Below are 11000 nucleotides of genomic sequence, written 5' to 3'. Positions count from 1 at the left end.
CTGCATTAGTAATGCAAGTAATACGTTACTGAAACTCCATACTGTAGCACGTTACCCCCAACACTGCCTGAAGCTCACCTTAACCCTGACTAGAGGTAGCAATGCATAGTGTTGAACTTCCTGTCGGCTCCCAGACCGTAGTCGAGGAAACGGGGGGGGGGGTGACTCTCTGTCGTCTCCCAGGCAGAAGCAACACGCTTCTGGTTCAATAACCCATTTTATCGGAAAGACTGGAGAGAGGCGAGCTCTTCTTGGGAGGTCGTTGCATTATTTAGCTCTCCTGTTTCGCAAGATAGATTTCGCAAGATCGCAGACCTTCCTTTTTTCTGCTGCCTCGTTTATTTCTAAAAAACATGTATCCCGCTCGCTCATACCATGCCCACGCACACATGCACACGCCACACCCCTCTCTTAAGGGGTAGCGATCTCACTCTGCATGACCCAAATGTCGTAACAATATACGAAACATCTCGTGAATTTGTTGCAACTGCCTTTGCCAACGTTACCCTGGCGCCTGTTGAAGTGAGCGCAGGAGGAATAGCTTCAATGGGATAGCTTAAGCCCTGCCTGCCTGCCTGCAGGAGGGGTTGTAGTTGAAGCCAGAATGGGTAAAACTCCGCATGTGATGAGGACCCGTTCCGCGTGAAGCCGGAAGCGCTGCATTAGGCGGCCCTGATGCCAGTGATGCCTTCTCAAGAGACTGAAGCGTACGTCAGTTGTTTGCGTGAAGTAGCCATTCCCATTAGGCCGGAGGAACTTCCATGGAGCCAGATTTCCTTGTCTTAATCCGCGATACTGCGGAGCTGATGAATAAATTCCTGGAGCTGGACGAAGCCCTCAGCTGGGCCAAAGCCCTGCTGCTGCTTGGCTTAACCATGAACACCGTGACGCATACACTTGTGCGTTGACACCTGAAATGACAACTGACAGAGAGGGAAGAGCAGATTTAAAGGGTTTAGCAGGTGCAATGATTGCTAGCTGGGGAGTACCGCCCCTGATTACTTAATGGGAGAGGAGCTTGCAGTGACGTGTAACACCAGGGGTATGGTCTTCCTTCTTGAACTTGCGCTCAGCTTCATTACTTTTTGAACATGACAAAATCCTTAACACACATATTTCTGCAAATAAATATGCAGAATCCTTTCTGCAGCCTGCCCTTATCGGAGGCAGTCGCAATTTCTACAGGCTCACACTACCTGTTAGCATCTGGCATCTGTTAGCATCTAGCTCTCCTGCTTACAAACTTTTAGCCATCCCTGCTTATACAAGTAGTATTTTTAGTTGTCTGCGATCTGCGGAGGCCTACCCCCACCTGTGAGTACGGCTGTACTGAGGTGTTTTTCCTCCGGAGACGTCGCGAAGAGACGGAGCGGCTCCACCTGTTGCTGCATGCGATCTGCGATTTACAGAGGCCTGCTCGTCGCGAAGAGACGGAGTGGCTCCACCTGTTGCTGCCTGCGATCTGCGATCTGCGATCTACGGAGGCCTGCTCCCACCTGTAGAGTACGGCTGTACTGGAGAGGTTTTTACACCGGAGACGTCGCGGAGAGACGGAGCAGCTCTGTTGCTGCCTGCGATCTGCGATCTACGGAGGCCTGCTCGTCGCGAAGAGACGGAGCGGCTCCACCTGTTTGCTGCCTGCGATCTGCGATCTACGGAAGCCTGCTCCCACCTGTAGAGTACGGCTGCACTGGAGAGGTTTTTAGTCGTCGCGGAGAGACGGAGTGGATCCACGCTTCGCTTGGCCTGCTTCCACCGGGCGTGTGCTGCTGTACGGAGGAGGATTTTACCACGGCTGGGGCCTGCTTTCCACCTGTCCTGGTTCTGCTGTCGCAGAGGCCTGCTTTCACCCTGGGGATACCACGCTGCTGCTTTAGCCTGTCCTTTGCTGCTGTGCTGATTTTGCTCCAGGAACATCGCGGTTCCCTGGTCTGGGAAAATGGCCCATATCGGGATTCTGCTGTGCCTGTTAACTATTTTGGACTATGAGAAGATCTCTAGTCATTCTGAGGAGTCTGCTGGATTCAGGTCTGTTCTGCCACCCGCAGTGGGCATCCTCTGCAAAGGTTCGGATGTGTTACACAAACAATTCCTGGTTGCCTTGTCACAGTCAATCTGCTCGACAAAATATGTTTTTCTTTTTTGTTTTCCTGCGATGATGGTTCTTCAGGACTGCTTCTTAAGCTCTAATCACACTCTCGGAGACTTTTCCGGTGATTCTAAAGTAGATGACAATGTATGTGTGTCGCTTAAGAGGAAAAGATGCCTGTTTTTTTTTGTTGTTATTACTGTCAGGAAATGTACAACCTAACCCTGGTCCGCCCAGTAGTAGTAGTCAGATCGCTACTCCTGCTGATTTTAAAGCTAGGTCTGGGTTGGGTTTCATCCACTTGAATGTGCGCAGTCTGTTAGGTAAACTAGATTTTGTCCGTATCTGGGCGAGCTCAACTGACGCTGACGTCATTGTTTTATCAGAAACATGGCTAAACAAATCTATTTTGGCCTCTGACATTGCCTTAAATGGTTTTAATGTGTATCGTACCGACCGGCCTAATAAAGGTGGTGGCGTGGCCATTTATGTTAAGAATAAGTTCAGTGTAACCGCTGTAGTTTCCAAATCTATCAGTAAGCAATTTGAATTTTTAGCCTTAAATATAGAAGTGGCAAAGGGTCAACAGGTCATGGTCGTGGGCTGTTACAGACCCCCCTCAGCTCAAAGACTCCTTGTCTTCGCTAGCAAATCTTTTATTGCAACTAGACTACAAGGAAATAGTGCTACTTGGAGATTTTAACTGGGACTGGTTAACTGCAGTGTCAGAGGATTTTAAAAACCTTTGTATCTCTTTGAATGTTACTCAGATTGTTGACAGTCCTACTCGCCCTAATATTAAGTCCCCAAATAAATCCTCCCTAATTGATCTCATTTTAACTAATGTTCCCTATAAATACTCAGCTGTGGGAGTATTTGCGAATGATCTGAGTGACCACTGTGTTGTAGCCACAATTAGGGACACTAAGGTCCAAAAGGTTAAACCTCGTATTATCATCAAGAGAGACATAAAACATTTTGTGGAGCAGGGTTTTGTACATGATCTGTTTGGGTTTGATTGGGGAAAAATCGATTTGTGTGCTGATGTTGAGACTGCATGGTCTTATTTTTATCTTGGTTTTATGGAAATTATAGATAGACATGCACCCCTGCGTAAATTTAGAGTGAAGGGACGAGACAATCCTTGGTTTTCTGCTGAATTATCTATTCTCCTACATGAGAGAAACAAGGCCTGGGCAAAGGCTAGGAATTCAGGCTCAGAGGTAGAATGGTTGCGTTTTAGGCAGCTAAGAAATAGCTTCACTTCACATGTCAAAAGTGCTAAATCTAAGTATTATCTGTCAGTTACCACAAAGAACCTGAACAACCCTAGAACATTTTGGAAAGCCATAAAATCGATATCCACCGGTGATATCAGTAATGAGCTACCTCCGTGCCTTACCACAGTATCTGGCACTATATCGGATAGGGCCACCATACTAAATTGTTTTAATGAGCATTTTGTGTCCTGTGGCTCTCTGTTTCATTCTGTTTCTAATTCTGCTTCTGTGAACACCACAGTCGGTGACTCAGAACAATGTCGTCTGGAAAACCCTTTCAGTTTTACTCCTTTTACTGTTGATGTTGTTCGTGAAGTCTTAACCAAGCTAGATCCTAAAAAGCCGGTTGGTCCGGACAACGTAGAACCTTTCTTTTTAAAGATAACTGCAGATTGTATTGCTCCACCTCTTACTACTCTTTTTAACCTCTCTCTCAGCACGAACAAAATCCCAAAAGTATGGAAGTCAGCTTTTGTCCTGCCACTAGTAAAAGGAGGGGAGGCCACCTTATTAAACAATTATAGACCCATCTCTAAATTGTCAGTTCTGGACAAGGTTCTTGAACGCCTAGTGAGTGAACAGGTAAAGGTGTTTTTATGTAACAATGACATCCTGTCTAGGGTTGGGAACCGAAACTCGGTTCCAGATGAGAACCGATAAGAAAATGCCGGGTACCGGGTACCCATACAAAATACACAATTTCGGTTCTGCTTAACGGTTCCTAAACGCGGTAGACCCTGTATTCCAGCGGGTCCGTCTGCACCGCGGTGCTGCGGTGACCCGGTGGAATACAGGGCGGACCTGGAGAATCACAGAACGGCCGGTCGTCAGCGGGCCGTTGACGGCCGGCTCGGTGCGCTGACTTCCGGCACCGCCCTTCATTTTTTTAAACGGCATCATATCAATTGCGCTGACAGGCGACAGAGGTCCACAGTTGCCCCACAGCGATGCTCCCCCGCCCTCCCGTAGACATTTCACGAGCTCAGTCACTTCATAACACCAAAGATAGGTCGCGGTAAACACTCTGAAGTGAGGCTCCACTACACTAAAAAAGAAAAAGAAAAGGCAAAGTGTAATGCCTGTTAATAGCTTGCCACAGGCATAGCTCAGTTAAAATAAAGCACAGCTATTGTGCAATACATTTGTATTGCATGTATATTTTTTAGTAACAATTTCAGTTAAAGCTTTTAAGAATAAATATATTTTTGTTATCTAAACGTTTGACCTCTTTATTTTACAATTTTGGAATCGAAACGGGGGAACGATAAGAACCGGAATCGATAAGCAGAACCGGAATCGAAATCGGAATCGATACATTTCAAACGATACCCATCCCTAATCCTGTCTAAACATCAGTCAGGCTTCAGAAAGCAACATAGCACCATCACTGCCACAATGAAAGTGGTAAATGATATTACGAGTATTTTAGATAATAAGCAGAGTTGTGCAGCTCTATTTGTTGACCTATCCAAAGCTTTTGATACTGTCGATCATCACATTTTGAAGCAGAGGCTGGTCAGTATTGGCATGTCCAGCCATGCAGTAGGGTGGTTTGTAAACTACCTCTCTGAAAGGTCCCAATGTGTTCAGTTTGATGGGCTGTCTTCTGAGTGGTTAAACATCACTAATGGTGTACCACAAGGTTCAGTTTTAGGTCCGCTATTATTCTCTATCTATATTAATAGTTTAGGTGAAAATGTCGAAGGAGCAACCTTACATTTTTATGCGGACGATACCGTTATGTACTGTGCAGGTCCCTCGATTAACGAGGCTGTTGTTAAATGACAGGCTGTTTTTAACATTATTCAGGCTCAGCTCTCTGAGCTTAAGCTTCTTTTAAATGTGGATAAAACCAAGGTAATGCGCTTTTCGAAAGCTAAAGCTAAAAATACACCAGAGACTGCTTTGGATATTGTAACTACGCAAGGAATACAACTTGAAGTGGTTACCTGTTACAAATACTTGGGTATCTGGCTTGATGACTGTCTCACTTTTAAACTTCATGTCAATAACCTACTTAAAAAGCTGAGGGTTAGGCTAGGTTTCTTTTACAGAAATAAGTCCTGTTTCTCGCTTGAGGCCAGGAAAAGGCTAGTCACTGTGACCTTTTTACCTGTGCTGGATTATGGTGATTTGCTATATATGAATGCACCTGCCAATTACCTGAGCAAGTTAGATGCTGCGTATCACAGTGCACTGAGATTTTTTGACAAATTGTAAAGCACTTACGCATCACTGTACCCTGTATACCAAGGCAGTTATGCCATCACTTACTGTACGGAGGCTCAGTCACTGGTACTTTTTCATTTACAAAGCCATGTTGGATAAACTACCATCTTATATCTGCTCCCTGATCTCTCTGCAAATTGAAAGTACTTATTGCCTGAGATCGCATGCTGTGGTTTTATTAAATGTGCCAAGTGCTAGGACTGTTTTAGGGAAGAAAGCTTTTAGATGTGCAGCTCCACTAACATGGAACAGTCTGCCAAAATAATGTAAAATTACCAAGCTAGTACCACTACATGTTTTTAAAGCTCGGTTGGATGCTACAAAATCAGATGCTGTTGTTACTTATACATGTGGTTAAATATGTAAATTGTAATCCCTGTACATTTTGCTGTATGATGTCCTTTTGTTGTTCTGTTGTTTATGTTTTTATGTCTTCTTGTGGAACCTACTGCTGCAGGTCTCCCTTGAAAAAGAGATCATTGATCTCAATGGGATTTTACCTGGATAAATAAAGGTTTTGAATTGAATTGAATACTACACCACTACAATGTGACAACAAACAACAAAGCTAAAGAGCAATACAGATCATCTGAAAAGTATCATCCCAGCAGATATGGAAATACAGCTTGATGTCAATGGGAGGATATCATTAGGTGAAGCATTTCTTAGAATCATTATGTTCTTGTTCTTTTATGTGGTTATCTGGAGAACTAATATTATTTAATTTCAACAGCTCCTCCTTCACAAGTTGGGATGGCCACTGCATTTTCAGAACACCACAGAGATGGTCAGGAGCAACAGGAGTGTAAGTTATCTGCTTGATATTGACAACTTGTATTCATACAAGTTGTACTGTATAAAGACATACATTTTGTGTTGTTGATTTGTTATCAAGTGAATGATGCCAAGGACCAGGGAGACTTTACTAGTATCAACACAGTTATGGCAAGCAAAGGTTGCTGGGGACAGGAGCTTCAGGAGGTTCAAAACAAACAAGTAAAGTGAACTAGTCAGCAGTTCAAAATATTGTCTGCAAAAAGAATGGAAAATTACCAAGCTAGTACCACTACATGTTTTTAAAGCTCGGTTGGATGCTTCAAAATCAGATGCTGTTGGTACCTGTACTTGTGGTTAAATGTGTAAATTGTAATCCCTGTACATTTTGCTGTATGATGTCCTTTTGTTGTTCTGTTGTTTATGTTTTTATGTCTTCTTGTGGAATCTACTGCTGCAGGTCTCCCTTGAAAAAGAGATCATTGATCTCAATGGGATTTTACCTGGACAAATAAAGGTTTTGAATTGAATTGAATTGTATGTATGCTAAATATTACTTAAAATGCCAGTTTTCATTTTCTTTTTTCTTCCTTTAGCTGGCACAGGTTCTGGACAAGACCCAAAGTCCAAACACACATCTTGCCTTTGTGAGCAAGATGGCTCTCACGCGGTCAGATTTTTGGAGTTTGGGTTTGGCTAATGACATGGATGGGATGGTAATCAGAGTGATCACGCTCTTTGTTTCTTGTACTCTTTCTAACTGATTTTGTATTAATTGTTGGCATGTTTCATGTACTCTGTATTTGACTGACTGTGTGTTTGTATTCTGCCAGATCCTGAACAGCTGTCTTACAGTTATTGAGAAGGTATTGAAGCTGTTCTAAAATATGTAAATATATGTATAAAACATACTATATTATATCAAACAATTATAAGATATTACATTATGAAACTACATCTGTTACAGAGAGTAGATGGCGTGTTTGCTGCCAACAGCCATGTTATAGCTGCCTGGTTTCCACCATCTTCCACCATCAATCCGATGCAACACCTGCCGGTATTTTGATCATGATTATCCATGTTACTGCTCCATATTCTTGTACCAACTCATTACTGAAGTCACATCAACACAACTGTTTTTTCCAAGAAAATGCAGAAAATCTCCAACGGCTTATCCTTCCAGTGTGGGAACCTGGACACTGGACACTCTGTGTAAGTACATGTAGTTCAGTCTTTGCTATTGTTTGTTTACTGTACAATGCAGTTTGCCATGCCGTAAATAGTGTTTATATCTTTAAATTCAATGCTTCATTTAGTTGTATAATACAGATCCTACAACTTTATAATATAACGTTTGTATGTCAAAGTATACCTGTTGATATTGGAACATGTGATATTAACAGATACTGAGGCCACAAGCTAGGGAGATTTTCTTTCTAGATCCCCTCCGTGGCTCTGGCCGGAGAGATGATAGTCGCACAAAACCATTCAGGTTTTTTGACGCACAGTTCCATCACATCCGGACAGTGGTAGTTCTGTTTTAGACCACTTGTCTATCTTTTTTTAATCTATGGCTCTGTTTTATTTGAACTAACATGGGATACATTGTATTTGTTAAAATTATTCTACTGAAGAGTATGATAAAATTGTCATTTTTGACACTTTTCACACTACATGGCCTACCAAGACAAGGGTTCTCGAACAACTGTGGGGTGTTTGTTTTGATGGTAAGATACTGGATATACAGTAAACATATAGTAGTCCTATTTTTCTGTTTATAATAATGTATACAAATGTATAATGCTTTCAGCATGCTATGCACTCCATTATTGCTCATAGTTTGAGACATGCTGTGATTTATTTATATCCAAAACAACATTCACTGAGGAATATTATTTGTCAATGAACACCATAGATTCACAACAACCTAACATAATATACTATTTCTTTATTTACAGTACACATTTTACATTGTGGCAAGAGCCCAATTTGATTTCAATGAGGTATGTATAAATAAGGGTTTCATATTTCAGTTTTTCATTGATATCACTTGTGGATACAAGACTTTCAGGACATGTGTTGTTGACCCATCTGGTTGTGTGCTTTTTATATTCCAAGACAAACATGCAGCAAATTAGGCACTGGTGGTGCCTAGTTCTCCTCAAAAACGTTCCCATGCCGTATGTTTCTTTAATTTTACAATTTACATTTGCATTCTTGAGACTATTTGTTACACTGTAACCTGACTATATCATTTTTAATGAATGTTTTTAATGTTTATCTTTCATTCACCAAGGTCTGAACAAGAGAGGTCGCAAGACTGCAAGAGGTGACGGGAGGAAAAGGCAATGCAGGTAGAAGTTGTTGAATCACAAATGATAAAGTCTTGAACCAGTGTGAGTGTTAAACATTTAACCTCTCTTTGTCAAATATATTTCAGGATGAAGAGGTTGTGAGGTTCCACAAAAGAAGCAGGCCATCATTTGAGATGGGGTCATGAGTGACCGCTGCTGGGGGGGAGCTGTTACAATCAGCTGTATTAGGTTCACTAATGCCTCAAAATGTATTAGTTGTCACGATCTGTCTGTGTATTATTTTGTCCTGTCTTGTCTGTTGCTTTCTGTGTTCAATAAAATTGAAAGTCCTGAATTCAAAGTGTTTCTTAAGTAAAAGAGTATAAGTATTATCAGCTAAATGTACTCGAAGTATCAAAAGTAGAAGTACATGCCATTGATATTATCCTGTCAATTCTATCAATTTGTCAATACGATGGCACTTTTTTAGGAAATAATGTGATATGATTTCATTTATATCACATGTTTTTCAGTAAAAAGTGAGTAAATATACAATATTGCTTAAAAAGGTGTACGTTAAAAAACAAATGAAGGCCCTTTCTTGAAGTCATAACTGAAATAATTGATGCAATTAACATGCAAATAGAGATTAAAATATGCTTTGAAGGCTGTTAATGTGTTTAATTTGAGTTTTACATTTTTAAATGCTGTTGCCATGGCGACAGATCACTCGCCATCATCACAGACCTCAAGGTATCATTATATTACCGGTATCATTATATATATATATATATTAATAATATAAGATATAATATGTTAAAATAGTTAATACTCTGACGCTATGATTAACAGAACATAACTGCTACGCCGGTAACAGGATGCAACGTGTCATCTGTGAAGCTCGTCACATGTCTCAAAGGTTGAGAAGGAGGGGCCGTCAGTCACGTGCCTCAAAGGTTGAGAAGGAGGGGCGTTGAGGCTCCGCCCATGTTGAGCTCCCGCCCATCTTGAGGTACTGCGCACTGCAGTGAGGGGTACTATGCATTTTCTCCTCTCCTTTCGGTTAGGGAGGTCCAGTGGTTCCTAAGCTAAAGGAGGTTATAAAGGAAGTTTGAAACCTCCTTTCCTATCATCTGTAGAGAATTCGAACGGCACTTATCATGGCTGCCGCTGAGGGACTTCCGGGTCATTTCACTCCGTTAGGAAGGTTCCTAAGCAGTGGCGGCTGGTGGAAAATATTTTTGGTGGGGCTGTTGATATAGTGAGTAAAACGTTTTTTTTTGGGAGAAATGATCCCTTAAATTAGGACTTCTGGTGATGTAATGGCGCGTTTCCAGTGCAGCGCGGAGCTCGCTTTAATGGTGCGTTCAGACCGGACGCGATGCGAATATTCGCTTCGCTCTAAACGCTCCTATCGCATCGCTCTAGTCGCTCGAGTTTCACCGCGGCTGCCAGCTGTGTTTACTCGCATCATTCAAACAAGACGCGCTGGGTCGGGAGCTACAACTACAACAAGATGAACATATTTTACCGTGATTAAATTGTAATACACGTTTCTAAATGATGCCGACGTAACAACATAGCCTACTGATACCGGTTAGTAAAAACCAATGCTTTGACAAGTCTGCAGACAGACGGCAGGCGAAAAACCTTTTAGAATGCTTGTTTTCTGAATGGAGCTTGGCTAAGCTAACGTTATATATGCTCCGACCGTTCACACTCACAACAACGGCCTATACAGACATAAATAAACCAGCGACTGTATTCTCCATGACACAGACAGTCTGTGGTTTGTACTTGTTTAACTTTTGTTAGTAAATTGCCCTGAACAACACACTGAAGCAAATGTGCCTGATTTACCTTAGTTTCACAACTAGGATTCATTTTCACCAAGGTGTCTGAGCATTTACACCAGTTATTAAAACTTGCCAAAAGCACTTCCTGCCGGACAACTTTCTCTGTAGCAGGAAAAGAAAATGTCCAAAGTGTGGCCGGGGAACAATTTAGTTCACTATTCTTTTAGCTAAGAAAGATAGAAAGTAAATGTGAACACTACTGACAAACAAGATAAGTAAAATACCTCATTATATAAAGGCCCGTTTTCGGTATAATATATATTGTATTATAATTGAATCTGATGGATAGATCTGAAGCTGATCTTATTAAATATAAATAATACCTTGCAGTTAAAAATGTATATTCAAAAGTTATCAAACAAACTGAGGGATGTTAAAAGCATTAGCCTTTGGATTATAGTGGAGTCAAAGTATTGGAGTAGGTAAACTTAGTTATGGTCCGCCACAATTTGGCACCAAACAGCATACAAACAAGATT

At 41.7% G+C, this 11000-nt stretch overlaps 1 long non-coding RNA gene across 1 annotated transcript; it reads left to right on the top strand.

Annotated features, from left to right (window-relative positions):
• Positions 1 to 8025: 8025 nt before the first annotated feature.
• LOC117542363 lies at positions 8026 to 9021 on the top strand. Its single transcript, XR_004568419.1, has 4 exons — positions 8026 to 8099; positions 8331 to 8375; positions 8491 to 8552; positions 8669 to 9021. It is a non-coding gene; the product is annotated as an uncharacterized LOC117542363 (long non-coding RNA).
• The last annotated feature ends 1979 nt before the right edge of the window (positions 9022 to 11000 follow it).

Source organism: Gymnodraco acuticeps, unplaced genomic scaffold (genome assembly GCF_902827175.1).
Source record: "Gymnodraco acuticeps unplaced genomic scaffold, fGymAcu1.1, whole genome shotgun sequence".
NCBI classification, from domain to species: Eukaryota; Metazoa; Chordata; class Actinopteri; order Perciformes; family Bathydraconidae; genus Gymnodraco; species Gymnodraco acuticeps.
The sequence above is the reverse complement of the archived record's forward strand: the minus strand, read 5'-3'. Positions and strand labels throughout refer to the sequence as shown.